The 19506-nt window shown below is 35.3% G+C and overlaps 1 protein-coding gene across 1 annotated transcript in view; it reads right to left on the bottom strand.

Moving 5' to 3' along the window:
• Window positions 1–19506, bottom strand: part of KCTD8 (potassium channel tetramerization domain containing 8) — a 274488-nt gene that overhangs the window by 95894 nt on the left and 159088 nt on the right. The window lies entirely within an intron of this gene.

Raw genomic sequence — 19506 nt, 5'->3', positions numbered from 1 at the left:
CCGATCTACTTTCATAGAATCTGCATAGTCGAGTTGTTCTTCCTAAATCAAGTACAGGAGTAAAACATTTTCTATTTCTATTTCTGCTTCCTTCTCTATACGTGCTATTTTTCTTCCAGAGAAGTTGCCCTAATTTTATCACCACCTTTGTGAAATGTTCAAAGCCATTAATGTAAGAAAATTTAGATGTGAGCCGAGAAAGTCTAAAGGCAAACTGTTCTTTATGGATCTGTTCTTTGAGGTCTATTGAGTTTCCCAAGATTTCTCTTACTCAAGAAACATCCTTAAATATTTATTCCAATCGTATAGGGCACATTTGGAGAATATGATTATATGCTCAATTCTATACAATAGGCTTAAATATGACAGGAACTGTTTTTACATATACTTCAGCTTTCTGCAAGTAACTTAAGTGTTAGGAAGACAGGCAGAGAAGGAAAACAACAAATTACATACTTGTGTTTGAAACTTTAAGAAGGCTAACTTGGCGGTAAGCAAAAGATGAACATCAAGTGGAAATAAATATAAAATATAGAAATAATTACTAAAGTAAAAAGGAGAAGTGGTTCATAGCAAAGCAAGTAGAGTAAAATAAAAATAGTACCTTGAATACTTTCTATGAAATAGAAAATTAGGGCCATTATGGAAGTGATAACCACAATTTAAAAAGCATATGTGAACTAAGGGCCTACTGTGTTCTAAGCACTGAAGATTCCACATTGAGTAAAACATGAAAAGCGTCTTGATGAGATTTACATTTCAGGCAGAAAGGTGAATAACAAAATAATAAACAAAAGCCTGTAAAATGTAATGTCAGGTAACTGATAAACACTTTGAAGAAGAAATAAATCAAGATCAGGGCCAGAGTAAGGAGAGATGACCAGAGATGGGAGGATCAGGAGGGTTCTTTGAGGTGCTGTCATTTTAGCAAAGGCCCGGATTAAGTAGGAGTTAAGCCATGCAGACATCAAAAAGACAGCATTTCATCTCAGGAACCTCCCAAAGAAAAGAGCTTCAAACGTCATCATGTTAAGAACTTACGAAATACAGCAAGAAAGACCAGTGTAGCTGGAGTATGTGAATAGGAGAGGAAATGATAAAAAAAATGGGTGAGGAGCTTTCCAGGGGCTGGGTCACCCAGCCATGCCAAAATTCAAGGTTAAATTCTACGTGAGAAGGAAATCATTGGATGGTTAAGAACAGGTGAGGGACATGATACGGATTCTGTTTTTAAAACCATTACTCGGGCTGCTACATGATAAGCAGACGTCAGGGAGGCGAGACTGAAAGCAGGGAGACCAGCAAAGACCACTCAGCTAATGCATATGAAAGATGCTCTTGGTGGAGGGGGGAGAGTGGTAAGATTTGACGTCTCTCTTGAAGGTACAGCTCATAGCATTTCTAATGGTTTGTAAAGGAAATACAAGGGAACCGAAGGACAGAATGCAAAGAAGGTGACAGAGTTTTGTCCTTAGCCACTGAGATATTAATGGTAGTGTTCACTGAGTTGGGGAGCACTGCAGGAGGAAGAGGTGTGGGAGGACGAATGAAATGTCTGACTTATTTACAATCATGAGAATGGGTGAGATCACATAGGAAGTTGATGTAAACAGAGAAGAAAAGGACTCAAAAATCTACTCTCAGAAAATATCAAATAAACCATACACTATTATAAACTATAGTCGCCATGATATGCATTAGATCCGCAGAATTTATTCAGCCTATAATTAAAGGTTTGCACATTGTGATAAACATTTCCCTGTTTCTCTCAACTCCAGCTACCAGCAACCACCATTCTCCTTTCTGCTTCTACGAGTTTCACATTTTTAGGTTTCACAAAGAAGTGAGACCAATTAGTATTTATCTTTCTGTTTCTCACTTATTTAACTTAGCATAATATCCTCCAGCTTCAATCCTATTATAAATGGTAAGACTGTCTTCTTTTTAGGGCTGAATAATATACCATTATAAAAAAAATGAGTCATCATGTGTGAGAACGTCTTGATTTGATCATAGTAATTATTTCACATTATACATCTTGAACATACACAACTTTGTATATATTCAAGAATTTGTCCACTAAAAAATAAAATAAATAAGGGACACAAGGAGTCTCAAAATTGAGCCCCGAGCCTTGGGGCGAACATGAGAAAGAACCAGTAATAGAGACTGAGTTGGAGCAGCATTGAGACAAAAGAATTAGGACAGCAGAGTGTCCTGGAAACCAAGCAAAGAACGTACTTCAAGAAGAAGGAATTTAAAATGAAAATTAAAAGAGAGAATAACTATAATATATGAGCAAAATCTCTAAAATGGCAAAACAGGTAGAATTCCCCTTAAAAAATATATAAAGTTATCATTTACTTAAGAGAAAACATAATAAAACAAAACAAAACAAACCCCCCATACTTCTCCTATAGTAAGACACCTGTGCTCTAAGAATTAAAAAAAAAAGGCACCTTACTTCCTTGAAATTAATGAAAGGCTGGCTTATTGTACCCTCAATGAATCCCCAACAATAAAAAAAAAAAGAAAATTATAACATGCAAAAAAAAAAAAAAGAAATTAATGAAAGGCAGAGAATTTGTCATTTTGTCTTTAATAAGAAAAATTCGAGAAAGTGTGCATGAAATATTATTTGATGACCTTTTTGTCAATGGCTTGATGTGAATAAAATAACTGTTACAGCTCTAAAACAATAATTCTGAATTGGTTTTGGTCTCCACTTTGGGTTTTTACAAATATTAATTAAGTGGGATGAGTTGTCACTAAAGATAGCTTTGCACAGGTAGGATGATGAAAGATGGCCTAGAAATTTACTCCCCATTGAAAAGTGTAACAGCTTGTTCAAAACTTAATACTCGGTATTCTCAAGGGTGTCTTTCAAACTTCAAAGTGAGAATTTCTGGTGGTGGTGTAATTTGTATGAAAACGTGAGCGAAGTGAAATAGCTGGTATTATGAAATTAGACATATGTTAAATTACCATAATAAAAGATATGCACAGGGCAGGGGGCTGCTTGCTATATGGGATTTTTGTGTAATTGTTTTCATTCTGCCCAGGATAATTCTAAATTTCACTGTGACGTGTCCTGTCTTCTGCCAGTGCAGCAATGGAAAACATATGGTATTTCCTCTTTTTTATTTCTATGTTTTGATGATCTTTATTTTATCACATTGTAGGCATAACAATAAGTTGAAAATCTACTTCTTTCTTTCTTCCACTAAGCATGGATTTCTGTGTACAAAATCAAGGTAGATGAGGGAATTGATCTGTTTTATGTTTCAAAGAATACTGGCTAAGCAAACCATGACGGTATCTCTAGATTATTTTAAAGGGAGTAAATGGAACATCGATGTTGTCATGACACAGAATCAATACTTAATGGGGCTGTGAGATAATACTAATGTTTTGGACTCTAACAATGGTAACTTAATTGTTTGCTGTTGCTTTAAACTGTTTAAACCCAGATATACAAACACTGAATTTTTATTGTCTATAAATGGATCGATATACAATTATTACTTTGATGTTAGAAAAAAGAGTAGTCAAAATAGAATGAAAAGAGGGCAGTGCCTGTGGCTCAAGGGAGTAGGGCGCTGGCGCCATATACTGCAGGTGGCAGGTTCAAACCAGACCCCAGCCAAAAACTGCAAAAAAAAAAAAGAAAAAGAAAAGGGAGGTGGGGATGAAAAAACAGGAGAGAGGAATAGTAGGTGGTAGAACAACAGCAATTTGGGGAGAATAGTTTAAAAATATGGGAAAAAAATGGCTTGGCATGATAGCTCAGTGAGTAGGGCACCAGCCACATACATTGAGGCTGGCAGGTTCAAGCCCAGCCTGGGCCTGCTAAACAACAATGATAACTGCAACCAAAAAAAATTGCTGGACGTTGTGACAGGCGCCTGTAGTCCCAGCTACTTGGGAAGCTGAGGCAAGAGAATTGCTTAAGCCCAAGAGTTGGAGCTTGCTGTGAGCTGTGATGCTACGACATTATACTGAGGGCAACATAGTGAGACTCTATCTTGAAAAAAAATATATGGAAAAAAGTTATTAGTATTAATGACGCCTTGAAATGCACCCCTGCTCAACACCCTTTAAATGACATATAAGGATAAATTTGCCACTAAGATGTCAACATGCTGCGTCCAATATCCAGTTGCTTCTGATAATTCAAATGTAGCTGTAATCTTTCCTCAGTTGAAATCTAAGAAATTCCAAGGAAAGCTCTTTGTTGCCCTTAAGTGTATGCTGTTAATCGAAATTTTTCTTTGCAAAGAACTGTCTCCAACCCTCTACTGTCCCCTAGTGCCTGGGATATACAATCACATTTCATTATGCTTCAATAACTTAATAATTCCAAGTAAGTTATCTTCTTTTACCTAAAGTTTCTCTTCTGTAAAATTCCCACAATATCAGATTCTACTTCACAGTTACTATGGAGATTAAATTAATGAAGGCAAGATGCTTTTGATTGTATCTGGCACATTTTAGGAACACAGTGAGTATTAGTTATTCGCCCCAAATAATAAAGAAGAACTGCCTACTTTCCACAATACTAACATTCAAGACTAAACTTACTTTGAATATTAGCTTTATCTGGTAAAATTTTTAAATATATTATCTTAATATTTGGGCTAGAATTTAGTACTTTGCCCTTTTATAGCTTCACCACTATAAAATTTAAATCTCTTAATATGGGTACTAGCATCAGTGTTGTATTTTCTTGCTTGCTTCCCATTAGGCCAGTTATTTAAGCTAATCACAGTGTCTGTATTAAACTGCAAGTTCCTGGAAGACAATATTAGGCCTGTTCTTAGACATTTTTGTGGTATATTTATTAAATCCATGCAGGTGAGTTTAACAAAAAGTTTGGGTAAGGCTACTGCAAAATATACAGGTGATGCATTTCACATAAGGAGAAAACATTGAAAGCACAAATACGATAGGTTGCTGGCAACAATATTTCCCCCAATAACTTGACTTTATGAGAAAAGGGTTTATACATAAATTATTGATGCTTGTTTGTTCCATATGATTTTCATGTCAAGGTGTTGACAATTGTCTCTCCATATTTGTACTTGCTTTAAATAAGAAGCGAGTTCTTTGAAATCTATTTATTCTCAAAAGATCGTTCCTTTTCCCTAATGTGCCTCACCCACCTATTTTCTCATTTCATTCGTACTTTCCTTTCACCCTTTAAAGGTACGGAAATAATTATCCTACCTGTTGACTATATGAATCATTGAAAAATTGTTATAAAGGGGGCGGCGCCTGTGGCTCAGTGAGTAGGGCGCCAGCCCCATATGCCGAGGGTGGCGGGTTCAAACCCAGCCCCGGCCAAACTGCAACCAAAAAATAGCCGGGCATTGTGGCGGGCGCCTGTAGTCCCAGCTGCTCGGGAGGCTGAGGCAAGAGAATCGCGTAAGCCCAAGAGTTAAGAGGTTGCTGTGAGCTGTGTGACGCCACAGCACTCTACCCGAGAGCGGTACAGTGAGACTCTGTCTCTACAAAAAAAAAAAAAAAAAGAAAAATTGTTATAAAGGAAAACGGAGGTTGGGCATTATACCTGTTTCCCCGAAAATAAGACACCCTCCAAAAATAAGACCTACTTACAGGAAAGATAAGACGTCCCCTGAAAATAAGACCTAGCGCATCTTCGGGAGCACACCTTAAAATAAGACACTGTCTTACTTTCGGGGAAACAGGGTATGCTCTCTCCACATATCACAGAAAGACAAACTTCAAAACAAATTTGAAGTTAAAATCCTTAAATAATGAATACTATTAAAAAATAAATCAATGTCATGTTTACATTTATATTACTAATTCAAATCTTAATTTATTATAATGTTATTGCCTGTTAGAAGAGATAGTACACTTAAAAATCCTTCCATTTAGGGTTCACACTCAGTCAATATTTACACAGAATGTCTGTCTTCTAGAAGTAATATTCAATGTCATGACTAGTAATCAATCATGACGGAGATACACTGAGTACGCCACTTAATTAATTCGCTAATAATTGTTTCATTGTGGGAGACAGGACAGCATAATGATCTACAGGCTCAGGACTCAAGACTTCAAATGTTAAATCTCAAAACCACAGTTTATAGAGTGACCCTATTAATTCCTCTAGCAAATGAAGATGGTAAGTGCAGCTATTCCTCAGGGAGTTGCTGTCGGCATGAAATGAGCAGACACATGTTAAGTTCCAGCACACAGTAGTGGTCCATTAATAAACACCCATGATATTAACACAGACATACATGGAGGTTGAGCCCCAAGCAATTTCTGTTTTGTCAATATTTGTCAACTATTAGCAGTTTCATATGGTCCAATTCAATAAATACAAACAGGGGAAATCTGTGGGGTCTTCAAAAGAAACCATAGAAAAATTAACAATAGACAAATTAGCCAAACTAAAAACAAACAAATAACGAAAACCCCTGCTTCAAGGATATTGCACTGGGTTAGCATATGTTTGTCCAACTACTCACACGCGATTCTAAATATTATTCAATGCCAAGTTATCATGAAGCACTTTATGAACTATAAATCAGCACATGCATAAAAATAGGCACAGAATGAAGCTTTGTCCCTTATACTTTGGTTCTTTGAAAAAATGGTAACCCATAGACAGGTCTCGAACTCCTGTCCTCAAGTGATTCTCCTGTCTTGGCCTCCCAAAGCGCTGGGAGCACAGGCATGAGCCACCATACCTAGTATCCAGCTATCCGATTTTAGAATTGAGTAAATTGAGGCCAAGAGAAATTAATTTGGCAAATGTGGCACAATGTAATCGAGGCTAGTGAGGATGAGCACACCGAAAGCCTGTTTCCACTACACTACAAGCCCCCACCCTCCAAAATTCTGCTAACTCAGTTAATTTGTTAAATAATCTCCAGTAATCAACCCAAATACTTCTAATCACATTCACATTCCTGTATGCTGAATTTAACTTGTTGATTGCAACGGAGTAAAATTTATGGATCACTTTTATATATAAAATGTCCTCCATGGGCGGCGCCTGTGGCTCAGTCGGTGGGGCGTTGGCCCCATATGCCGAGGGTGGCGGGTTCAAACCCAGCCCTGGCCAAACTGCAACCAAAAAAATAGCCGGGCGTTGTGGCGAGCGCCTGTAGTCCCAGCTGCTCGGGAGGCTGAGGCAGGAGAATCGCGTAAGCCCAAGAGTTAGAGGTTGCTGTGAGCTGTGTGACGCCACGGCACTCTACCCGAGGGCGGTACAGTGAGACTCTGTCTCTACAAAAAAAAAAAAAAAATGTCCTCCAGTGTTTCTATTTCATAAAGTGTATGTTTTCTTACTTATATTTATAAGTAAAACAGGTATGTCTGGTTGCTCCCCTGCACATATTAAACTGCACGTGGTTCAAGTGTCTGAGATGCTTCCAGTCAATTTTCCTGGAAACTGCTCTGAACAACCTGGTATACACTCTGATTAAACACCAGGACTTGACCGATAAAAAGTTTTCTGTGGGGCCTTTGCTTAACGATATTAAAACAGAGTTCCCAATTTGTATATGCAGTGATTTACTGTTACTGTTCCAACCATAATGATGGAAAATGCTTTTCCACTATCATTTAATTAGCCCAGCAATCCTAGGAGAAATTAGTCTTAAAAATGTACCAGCAGGGAAAAGATTGAGAGCAGCTATAAAGAACTTTGCACCAAGACTGAACAACTTTAATAGCATAGCATTGGTATTAAATGCTATCAATAATAAGAGTAATCTTTTACCATAAAAGGATTAGAAGCAGAGGTGCTTAGGCTTTGGGGGTTTGCATTCCTGTTTGTATAATGAAGATGCTGATCTAACACGTTTAAAATATTATTTCTAATTCTGGGCTCTATTTTATTTCCAAATAGATGACCTAAACCAAAGTCACCCTGAGGGTAAATATGTTGATAAATATTCTAAAATGGAAAGCTATTCCTTAACAAGAAAGAAAATCTGGCCTGATTAACGTAAGGCAAGTCACATCCAAGTTTAAGTCTTCTAAGTCCTGTGCAGTCAGCCAAGTACAGATATACTTTGTCTTATTTTTCTTCACTTTATTTTGCTTTGCAGATACTATTATTTTTTCTTACAAATTGAAGTTTTGGGGGTAGAGGGAGGGGAATCGGTGGGATCACACCTGTGGTGTATATTACAGGGGTATTTGCGAAACTTGGTAAATGTAGAATGTAAATGTTTTGGCACAGTAACTGAGATAACGCCGGAAAGGCTATGTTAACCACTGTGATAAAAATGTGTCAAATGGTATATGAAGTGAGTGTATGATGCCCCATAATCATATCATTGTATACAGTTATGATTTAATAAAAAAATTAAAAAAAAAAAAACAAATTGAAGTTTTGTGGCAACACTGTATCAAAGCAAGACAAATCAGTGCTATCATGTGCTCACTTTGTGTCTCTGTCACATTTCAGTTATCCTTGCAATATCTCAAACTTTTTCATTATTACATCTGTTATGGTGATCTGTGATCAGTGATCTGTAATGTTACACTGTAATTATTTTGAAGTCCGGCAAACTATGCCCATATAAGGTGACGGTTTCTCTAAGCATTGCACATATTCTGAGGGTTCCACCAAATGGTTATTCCTCTACCTCCCTCCCACTCCTCAGGACTTTCTATTCCCCGAGGCATGACAATACTGAAATTAGGCTAACTGATAACTCTACAGTAGCCTCTAAGTGTTCAAGTGAAAGAAAGAGTCTTAGATCACTCAATTTAAATCAAAAGCTAGAAATGATTGAACTTGATGAGTGAAAAAGGCAGGCTGAAAGCTGAAAGCCAGGCCCATTGCACCAGTTAGCCAAGTCACGAAAGCGAAGGAATTAGAAATGCTACTCTGGTGAACAAAGTAATGGTAAGAACGTGAAATAGCCTTACTGTTGACACAGAGAAAGTTTTAGTGATTTAGACAGAAGATCAAACTAACTACAACATTCCCTTAAGCCAAACCTAATCTAGAGCAAAGCTCTAAATCTCTTCAATTCTATGAAGGCTGAGAGAAGAAAACTTTGAAGCTAGAGAAGGCTGGTGCATGATGTTTAAAGAAAGGAACAGTTTTCATAACACAAGAGTGCAAGATGAAGCAGCAAGTGGTCACGTAGAAGCTACGGCAAATTATTGATCTGGCTAAGATAATTGATCCAGGTGGCTATGTTAAACAACAGATTTTCAGTGTAGATGAAACAGACTCACATCAGAGGAAGATGCCTTCCAAGACCCTGCTAGCTAGAGAATACCAGCCAATGCCTGACTTCAGAGCTTCAATACACAGGCTCAGTCTCTTGTTAGGGGTTATTGCTGCTGGTATCTTTAAGTTGAAGCCAATGTTTATTTCCTATTAGAAAATCCTAGGGCCTTTACAAGTTAAGCTAAATTGACTCTGCTTATGTTCTATAAATGGAACCACAAAGTGTGAATGACAGCAATCTGTGTACAGCATGGTTTACTGAATATTTAAAGCCTGCTGTTGAGATTTGGTTCTTAAAAAAATATTCCTTTGAAAATATTATTTCTCATTGACTTCACACCAGAGTTCTGAAGTGGACCTACAAGGAAATTAATGTTGTTATCCTGCTTCTAACATACAACATCTATTCTGCAGCCCATGGACTTAGAAGTATCTTTATCTAGTCTTATTACTTATGAAATACATGTTGTAAGGCTGTGTCTTCCAGAGGTAGTTCTCATGACGGATCTGGGTAACATAAATAGAATGCTCTCTGGAAATGTTCCACTGTTCTAGATGCCATTAAAAACAACGTGATTCATGGGAGGAGGTCAAGATATTAACATTAAGAGGAGGTTAGAAGTCAACTCCAATCATCATGGATGACTTTGTAGAGTTCAAGACTTGAATGGAGGAGGTAAGAGCACATGTTCCGGCAAAGGGGTTAGAATCTCAAGTGGAAGCTGAAAGTGTGACTGAGTTACTGCAATGTCATGATAAAATTTGAATGGATGATTAGTTGCTTCTTATTAGATGAGTAAAGGAAGTAATTTCTTGAGGAGGAAACTATTTCTGGTAAAGATGCTGTGAACATAGTTGAAATGACAACGTGTAATTTAGAACATTACATAAACTTAGCTGATAAATCAGTGGCCGAGTTTGAGAGGGCCGACTCCAGTTCTGAAAGTTCTGCTACTGTGAGTCAAATGCGATCAAACAGCATCACATGCTACATACAGATGTCTTGTGAAAGGAAGAGTCAATCGAACACCAAGCCTCAACATTTTCTTACAGTAAGAAAATGCCACAACCGCCCTAACCTTTAGCAACTACCGCGTTTATTATTAGCAGCCATTAACATTAAGGCAAGACCCTCCACCCACAAAAGGATTACGACTTGGTGAAGGCTCCAATGATCATTATCACTTTTTACCAATAGAATATTTTTAAATTAAGGTATGTGCATTTTTAGACATAATGCTATTGCATACTTAGTACATTATAGTATATAATTCATACACATAATGAAGGCAAGAAATTTGTATAACTCATTTTATTATAGTAGTCTAGAATCCAACCTCTAATATCTCCAGAGTGTATGCTTGTATACCTTAACAATATCAGAGAGTTCACTTCCATTTCATATAACAAATTCAGTTCTTATGGAATTGTTGAGATATTAGTTACTGACTAATATCTAGTTCAGGGTTGATGTGCTATAACAACTCAACAAGAATTAACAATATATAAAGAAGTAAAATAGGATTAAATTCCAAATACTGATACCACAGCTAATGAAACAGATCTTTACATATGCTTTAGAATTTAAGAGTGACTTTGAATCATTATTTCTAAAAAGTTGATAAATTATGGTTCTCTGAGCCTTCCAGCAGACCATCTAAGTGAAATACCTCTAAGAAGGAAATAATTTCAGGGAAATTAAACAAGATTTGTGCTTCTCTCATAAGGCAGTCAACATGTGTTGAAATCTTTGTTGGAAAAAAAATATTTCTTTTGCCTTTATGTTCTTTAGTTTTCTTTTCAGCAAGTGAAAAATTAGAGCAAAACATAGGAGATCATACAAATAAAAAAGATGTACTCTTTTTGCTTCTTTGCTTCTCAGGCATAGAAATGCAAAAATTGTAACAATTTTTCAATGTCAGATGCATAAAATTGCCTTCAGCTTTAACTTTTAACAAATCTGCAAGTCAACGACAGATCTGAATAGAATGCACAAGCCAAGTATCTAATATAAGGTGAGAAATGGTTTTTATCACATTGAAGAAGGTTTTTAATTTTTTAATAATATAAATACCTAATTTATAGGGAACTTAAGAAATCAAAGTGATTAATAATGATTTTTTTCTTTAAAATGCACAAATGTAAGATCTATAGGAACCTTGAAAAGAATAAAATACATTTCTGACTAAAGTAAACATTATATGTGTGTGTATCAAGACACAAATCAACTTTACAATCTTTATTATAGAAAAAAGTGATAATTCTCTATATCTAGTAAAATCATATCAGGTGTTAGAAGTAAGAGTTCCAGTGTACTTGCTTAATTTCTTAATTTCAATAATAAAAGATATTGATAGTCTGAGGGATTTCTTTATAAAATCTACCATAGAGAACAATGCTTTTAACCCGTCAATCATTTTACCTCCTAAATTTTATTATTTAAGATATTTTGGCATCTGTTCATTCTTAAAGAATGAAATGATACTATAGTACTTAGGTTTTCTCATTTAAAACATAAGACCAGAGAAATAATACCTATTTTTAAAGTGTCTATAGCTAATAATATGAATACCTAGTTTATAGGGAATCTAAGAAATCAAAGTGATTAATAATGATTCTTTTTTAAAATGTACAAATTAAGATCTATAGTGCATTTGAATTTGCAGAACGATTTTCTTCTTTTCTCTTTAAATAAATGCTTCCTGGAATCCTCCCATTTTACAGAAGAGAAAATTATGGATTTCTGTCAGCTAAGGGCTTGGCTTTCTACTTACCTGAAAAACAAAAAAAGAAAATCAGAAAGAACAGTCATTTATTTCCACACCATGGCACATTTACCCTCCTATGAGTAATCACACCCCCCTTCTCTGTCTCTTTGTGAATGAGGCATTCATGAATTCTAAAGCCATCTGCGTGACTAAATAACAAATCCTATTCTTTCTCACAAACTCAGATAACTTGCTCAAGAATTTGTCATCTCTCTTCCATATCATCAAATTTTTTATTTCAACATGTACATTTCTGTCAACATACAAACATGTTTTTTTTCATCTAAAACCGAACAACACTTGACCCTGCTTCAGCCACAACCCATATCATTTCTTCACCTGTGCAGCAAAATTCCTTGAAATAGATTGTTTATATTTTCGGTTTCCAATTCCTCTCCTCCTATTCTCTCTTAAGCCCACTCAACCCCTCATCTCTGTCACTTCACCAAAATTTCTTTTGTCAAGATCAACAGAGATTTCCTTGTTACCAAACCCAGTTGTCCTTTCTCAGTCCTCATCTGATTTGACCTGTTAGAAAAATTTGACACAGTTAAAGTTTTCCATATTTTGTTTACGTGATATTTACTAGACTTTTTGAATACCACACTCTCCTGTCTTTCTGTCATCACACAGGCCACTTCTTAGACTCCTCTGAAGATTCCACTTTTTCCAAAAATCTCTTAATACTCTAGTGCTCTCTAGCTTAATTCTTGGCCTTTTCTCACTTTCGTTCATATCTTCTCCATTGGTAAAAGTAGGAAGTCTCTTAACTTTGAATATCAAGTATATACCAACAACTCCCAACATTTTATCTAAGCTCAGACTTATCAACTCTTAGACATCTCAAATTCAACATTTCTGACACTGAATTCCTAATCTCAGTCTTTTTCATTTTAATTGATAGCAATTCTAATTGCTCAAGCCAAAAACCTTGGAGTAGTCTTTAAATTTTCTTTCTTACAGTATCTGCTAGAAATTGCTGTTGATTCTACCTTCAAAATGCATCTATTATTGACTCCTTTTCACCATCTCCAGCTTTGTTTCTCACTTATACAAATGCAATGGTTTCCTAACAGATAAAAAAATAAGAGGATGACATCAGTGGAAAAGGATAGTGAAGGTTTGTTTTTGAGCTGTTCAGGTAAAGAAAGAAGTTCGAATTTTATACTGGTCAGACAGGAAACTATTGGAGTATTTTAAGTAGAGCAGAGACATGATCTGATCTGTGTGTTAAGAAAGAAAATGTAGGCTCAGCGCCCATACCACAGTGGTTACAGTGCCAGCCATATACACCAAGGCTGCCAGGTTCCAAACTGGCCTGGGCCAGCTAAAACAACAATGACAACTGCAACAAAAAATAGCCGGTATTGTGGTGGGTGACTATAGTCCCAGCTACTTGGGAGGCTGAGGCAAGAAAATCGCTTAAGCCCAAGAGTTTGAGGTTGCTATGAGCTGTGACACCACAGCACTCTACTTAGGGCGACTTAGTGAGACTGTGTCTAAAAAAAAAAGAAGAAAAAAGAAAGAAAATGTTAGGTAGTTAGCTAGATACGAGTGGGGAAATGACGGACATTGCTAGGCTATTTTGTATTGGTTTGGGTCAGATGACCTGGGCCATTATGAGAATGAGTCTGATTAAGACCTTATAGTCAAGTTTATTAAGATCTTACAGGTGGGTTGTTTTCAAGACCTTGTAGGTGAGTTGTTTTGAGAACAGGGTTAATTAAGACCCTGAGATACTTCAAAGAAGCAGCAGATACTCCTTAAAGTTGTGTATTAAACCCCAAACTGTGCTTTCCATAGAGCCTGCAGTCACTAGGACAAGGCCAAGCTTGCTGTACAGGTTGTTAATAAACTTCCTTTTTCTTGCTAACATTTTACTTGCTCTTTTCAATTATTTAGGAGACTGCATTGATCAACTGCATTGCTCTAACAATAACTTTGCTCCTAGAAGGAAAATTAACAGTATAGGCTATGGCAAGGATAATAAGGATCAAATAGGAGGTAATGTAATAGACCAGAGAAAGATGATGATGAGAGGATACAGAGGGCAGATTCAGGATTAAAGCAGTTACCACAGGACTTGATGGAATGACTGAGGGAAAGAGAAGGAAAGGAAATTAATGTAACTACTGGTTTCTTAGCTTAAGCAGCCTGGCAGGGGGTAGTATTATCTACTAAGTTTAGGAGGTTCGTTTAATACAGTTTGAAAGTATTTTTAAGCATATAACACAAAAGCTATTATTTGTTGATTCTCAGTCATATATTCTATAGATTTAAACTATAGAAACTTGCATAAGCTCAATAAAATTGAAAATTTAGGGAATTAATTTTTGTAAACCTAATGTTTCTCTGCTTTACACTTAATTCCCTAACCATATCTTGGGCTTCCTAATAATGTACTTTCTATAAGCTTAGAGTTACAGCGCTGGAAGTATCTATAATGTTTATCACTTCTTACATTATTTGGCTAACCAATATGCCAAAAATTCCAGGGAAAGGAAAGTCACCTACCTTAATGACTCTAGAAAAATCTCAAGTGTCAAACCTACCTAATCCTAAAGCACTTTTCCAGATAGTCAGCCAAAGTCTACCTCCTGGGGTATTTATGTAATATCCTGATTATGCCCATCTGTAGCAAACAGTGTCTAATGATGTAGGATAAACATTTATTCCTTTTGGCATCACTTTTAAATTCTTCAGCTCCCACCAGACATTACTAATTGATCTCTATACTCTTTCTTGCTGATCCAGTAAGGCCTCATAACCACACTCAACAGCATTCCTGGCAGCCCCTACAAATCAACAGAAGATACAACTAATCTCTTCAAAGCAAATATATTTACTGAATGCTTATTATGTTTTTACATTTGATCAAGGAATTCACAATCTACACCCATATGCAGATGACTATAAAACAACCTCATAGATAATATGGTAAAATGAAGAGTAGAATACTATGAAAGTACAAAAAAAGGTGGATCTAAATGAGATTAAACAGGATAAGTAAGAGGTACCTTCTTGCAAACAGCATTTTAGTTGAATGGTTATTATAGATCACTCAAGTTTTCTTTTCTCCAGGCTGAATGCCGTAAGTATCTTTAAGCTCATGCACTAAAGAAAAATGTTAAAGCATATTAGGAAAGGACTTCTAATCTATTTCTATGTATAAAAGGCAATTAAGACTTATACATAATTAATATTAGAAAATAGTTGAAGAATGACTATAAAGTTCTAACACGAAAGTGTAAATCAAGAGCTATATACTCAGCCAACAGTTCCTTCTTTTAATATACTTAATATGATCCGTTATAATCAAAAGAAAGACATTGGCAACTATGCAAAACATTAGATAATTGGCACATGGATGCTTTTCTTTAGAAACATACATGAAATCAACAATACAATCTAGCCAACCAAAAGATTAATCAGAATAGTTCCATAATGGAGAAATAGTGATAAATCAAAATATATAATGGGTAACACTGAATCTATATAAATACAGAAATTAAGCAATTGTGAGTTTGATACGGTAATGATGTTCTCTTCTTTCCTATCAGGGAAGCAGCGAATACTTTGCATAATTGAAACAGTCAAAAGCATATTGATGCTAATTCCCTATCAACATAGTCATTTTTTTTAATTAATAGGTAACCTTTTATTTTTATGAAGAAACACTAATTTTCAGGTCAAGTATGCCTTTAATTTTACTGCTATTCCTTCTATTTCAGTTACACTAAAGTAAAAATTAAATCAACATCGTCTATCTTTATATGAAAATGTATCATCCCCCTTTTCAAAAATCACTTCTTCTATCTGAACTTCTCTCTTCCCGTCTATACGTAGGTCATTAGGAAACTTCTGGGACAGACTATGTTATGGTCTAAGATTTCACTTGAAGGAAACACAGTCTCAGCAGAATCCTTTCTGATTCACTTGTCCAAGTTTCAACTTGCTCGGTTTTTCTGTATTGGTGGGAGGGCTTCATGTGGTTCTGTCTATGTGGATTTTATTTTTCTTGATTTTTATGTATCTCAAAACTTTTGTAATGACTCCTGTATATACCTTGACAAATGTATATATGGAATATAGTCAGAGGAGGTGGTTAACAATCATTTTTATTAATAGAAGTTCATATTTTGGTTCTTGTTTGAATTTTTCTAATAAGTATCTATAATTTTCCTAAAAAATCATATTTTATTTATTTATTTATTTTTATTTTTTTATTAAATCATAGCTGTGTACATTGATATAATCATGGGGCATCATTCACTAGCTTCACAGACCGTTTACCAAGTTTCACATATACCCTTGTAAGATGCACCACTGGTGTAATCCCACCAATCCCCTTCCCTCTACCCACCTCCCCCTCCCTCCCCTCCCTTTCCCCCTTCCCCCTATTCTTAAGTTGTAACTGGGTTATAGCTTTCATGTGAAAACCCTAAATTAATTTCATAGTAGGGCTGAGTACATTGGGTACTTTTTCTTCCATTCTTGAGATACTTTACTAAGAAGAATATGTTCCAGCTCCATCCATGTAAACATGAAAGAGGTAAAGTCTCCATCTTTCTTTAAGGCTGCATAATATTCCATGGTGTACATATACCACAATTTGTTAATGCATTCGTGGATCGATGGGCACTTGGGCTTCTTCCATGACTTAGCAATTATGAATTGGGCTGCAATAAACATTCTGGTACAAACATCTTTGTTATGATGTGCTTTTTGGTCTTCTGGGTATATGCCCAGTAGAGGGATTACAGGATTGAATGGCAGATCTATTTTTAGATCTCTAAGTGTTCTCCATATCTCTTTCCAAAAGGAATATATTAATTTGCATTCCCACCAGCAGTGCAAAAGTGTTCCCTTTTCTCCACATCCACGCCAACATCTCTGGTCTTGGGATTTTGTGATATAGGCTAGTCTTACTGGAGTTAGATAGTATCTCAAAGTAGTTTTGATTCGCATTTCTCTGATGATTAAAGATGATGAGCATTTTTTCATATGTCTGAAGGCCGCGTGCCTGTCTTCTTCAGAGAAGTTTCTCTTCAAATCCCTTGCCCAGCCTGTGATGGGATCCCTTGTTCTATTCTTGCTAATGCGTTTGAGTTAAAATCATATTTTAAAAGAGAATATAGTTTAAAAACATATAATGTGAATTCTACACTTATGTATGGATTTTAGTCTCATATATTTAGTCTTATTTATGCAAATGTCTTCAGAATTCTCATCTGTAAAATAAAAATACTATATCTCACAGGATGGTTTTGAGTTTTAAACAAACTTATGAATGTTAAATACTTTCTAAATTTTCAAGTGTTTCATATTCTTGTAATATATTATTCACATATATCTAAATGAGTGCATTCTAATATATTATTAACATGATATGTTATACCATTAATATTATATTATACCTCATTAGCAATAAACTACCAGCACACATTAACACAATCACTTGAACCCAAGTGTTCACAGAAAAAGTATAAGAACATTTAGATACAAAGATAAAATACAAAGTTGGTAATGTCCTTAGAACAAGATAAAAACTACTTATTCATTATTAAAATACAATTAGATTGTGATGTCTTTTTTCCTGTAGTGACTAGTTAAGAACTAGATATAATGAGGGGGAAAAAAAGTTCAAGAAGTATCAAGTAAGATTTAGTCTTCATTAATAACGCCTCACCTTGAAAGCACCTATATTTTCCTAATCATTATAGGATTTCCTATAGGATTAAATTCTACCTTATAAATACCAGTAATTCCCCCTAAAAGTTATTTTAATTATAATTTTGAATTTTAAAGTGGTCAACTAATTCTGCTGTATGTTTATACAGAACGCTGTGAGATATTTTTTGGCTTCTCCTATGGTTGTTTGAAGTCCTTTGTGAGCTTCCTTGCAAACAAATCTCTACAAGATTTGTTTTAGACAAGAGCTAGTAAATAATTATTGTAGATCATTAAGAGAATATCCAAATAAAATATAAATAAATATTCAGCTAGTTTAAAAAAACCCAGAATCTGAACAGATGGAAATCTTATATAAGCACAGGATTATTATGGAAAGTAACACCTCAATTTTTTAATTTGATATTTTTCCGTGCATATAACATGCAGTTTTCTTTTGAAAACTGTTTTAAGAGGGTTTTTTTTTTTCTTCTTAGTTGATGACCTCTTCCTTTTTCAGGTTGTCAGATGTAATGAACCAAATTACTGAACTCAAATTATTTCCAAAAAGAAATATTCAACTTGCTTGTATGTTAAACCAGATTATTTCATTCCCATACATACTAGACAATTTTAAACTTACCTGATGCCAAGATTCTGAATTCAGTTCTGCATTTTTATTTATGTTTGATCTGGGAAAGCAATTCTAAATAGCTATAGATTTAAGCCTTGAAGTAGTAAAGGTGTAATTGGGAGAAACAGCACATAGAGGACGTAAGAAATTGAATTTGTATAAGAAAATGTCAAGGAAAAGCAAATTATATTTATTGTTTCCTATGTTAGGTTTCCAGCTTTTGATTTCTCTCTAGGAATCAGGCAAGATATTTGGTTGAGGGCATTTTAACCAATTATTTGATAACAAAGGGAAAAAAAAAAAAAAAAGAACCTTTTCAACATTGGCCCAAAATAGAACAAGCTGTTGAAAATAGTGGTGAATCGCTGCTTGAAAATTATCTTAGTATTTTGGAGTCAGAGAAGGTCAAGCATAAAAACACTGTCAAATAGCCTGGGGAAAGGCAACCAAAAGGAGAATTCTTTAACAAAAACTGTAATTGGAATTATTGTGTTGAGAATGAAATAAATTCATTTATTCATTTGCTTAGCGATCTTGAAAATTTTGTTTTATTAACAAAAGATTTAATGTCACTTATGGTAAAAATTTAATGTTCTTACATTCTTGTGCTTAAAAATATACAAAGATAGGAAAAGGAGAATGCTTGGTGTTGGCAAGGGCTTAAAACTAACAAACAAAATTAAAATCGATGTCATGTTATTGTGGAGCTAAAGCATAGGAATAATTTAACACCTGCAAGTTCTATATAAATATAAAAAAGGGAAAAGGAAGAATAACATTACTACCTTCAACAGATCCTTTTCTTAGTATATCTTGGTCCTGATTCCTGTGGGAATGCAGGAAAAAATGGAAGCCACTCTGACATTTAGAAACAGAGGAGATTTCGTTTCACTTGCCCACTGGTACCCAGGAGCCATCAAAGCACTCTTAAGATCAGCAAGTAAGAGTACATCCTGCCTAACACTTTCATAGATCAAAATCAGATTTCCCCATTGTAATGAAAAAAAAATTTTTTTTTTTGCAGTTTTTTTTGGCTGGGGCCAGGTTTGAATCTGCCACCTCCAGTATATGGGACCAACGCCCTACTCCTTGAGCCACAGGAGCTGCCCATATAATGAAAAAAAGACATGAAATTTGGAGGATATATATCTGTAACAATAGATAATATTGTTGATTAATTATTGATTTACTTTTAATAGCTTCTC

This window comes from Nycticebus coucang, chromosome 23, assembly GCF_027406575.1.
Source record: "Nycticebus coucang isolate mNycCou1 chromosome 23, mNycCou1.pri, whole genome shotgun sequence".
Taxonomy (NCBI): domain Eukaryota; kingdom Metazoa; phylum Chordata; class Mammalia; order Primates; family Lorisidae; genus Nycticebus; species Nycticebus coucang.
This window is presented reverse-complemented; position numbering and strand designations above follow the sequence as displayed.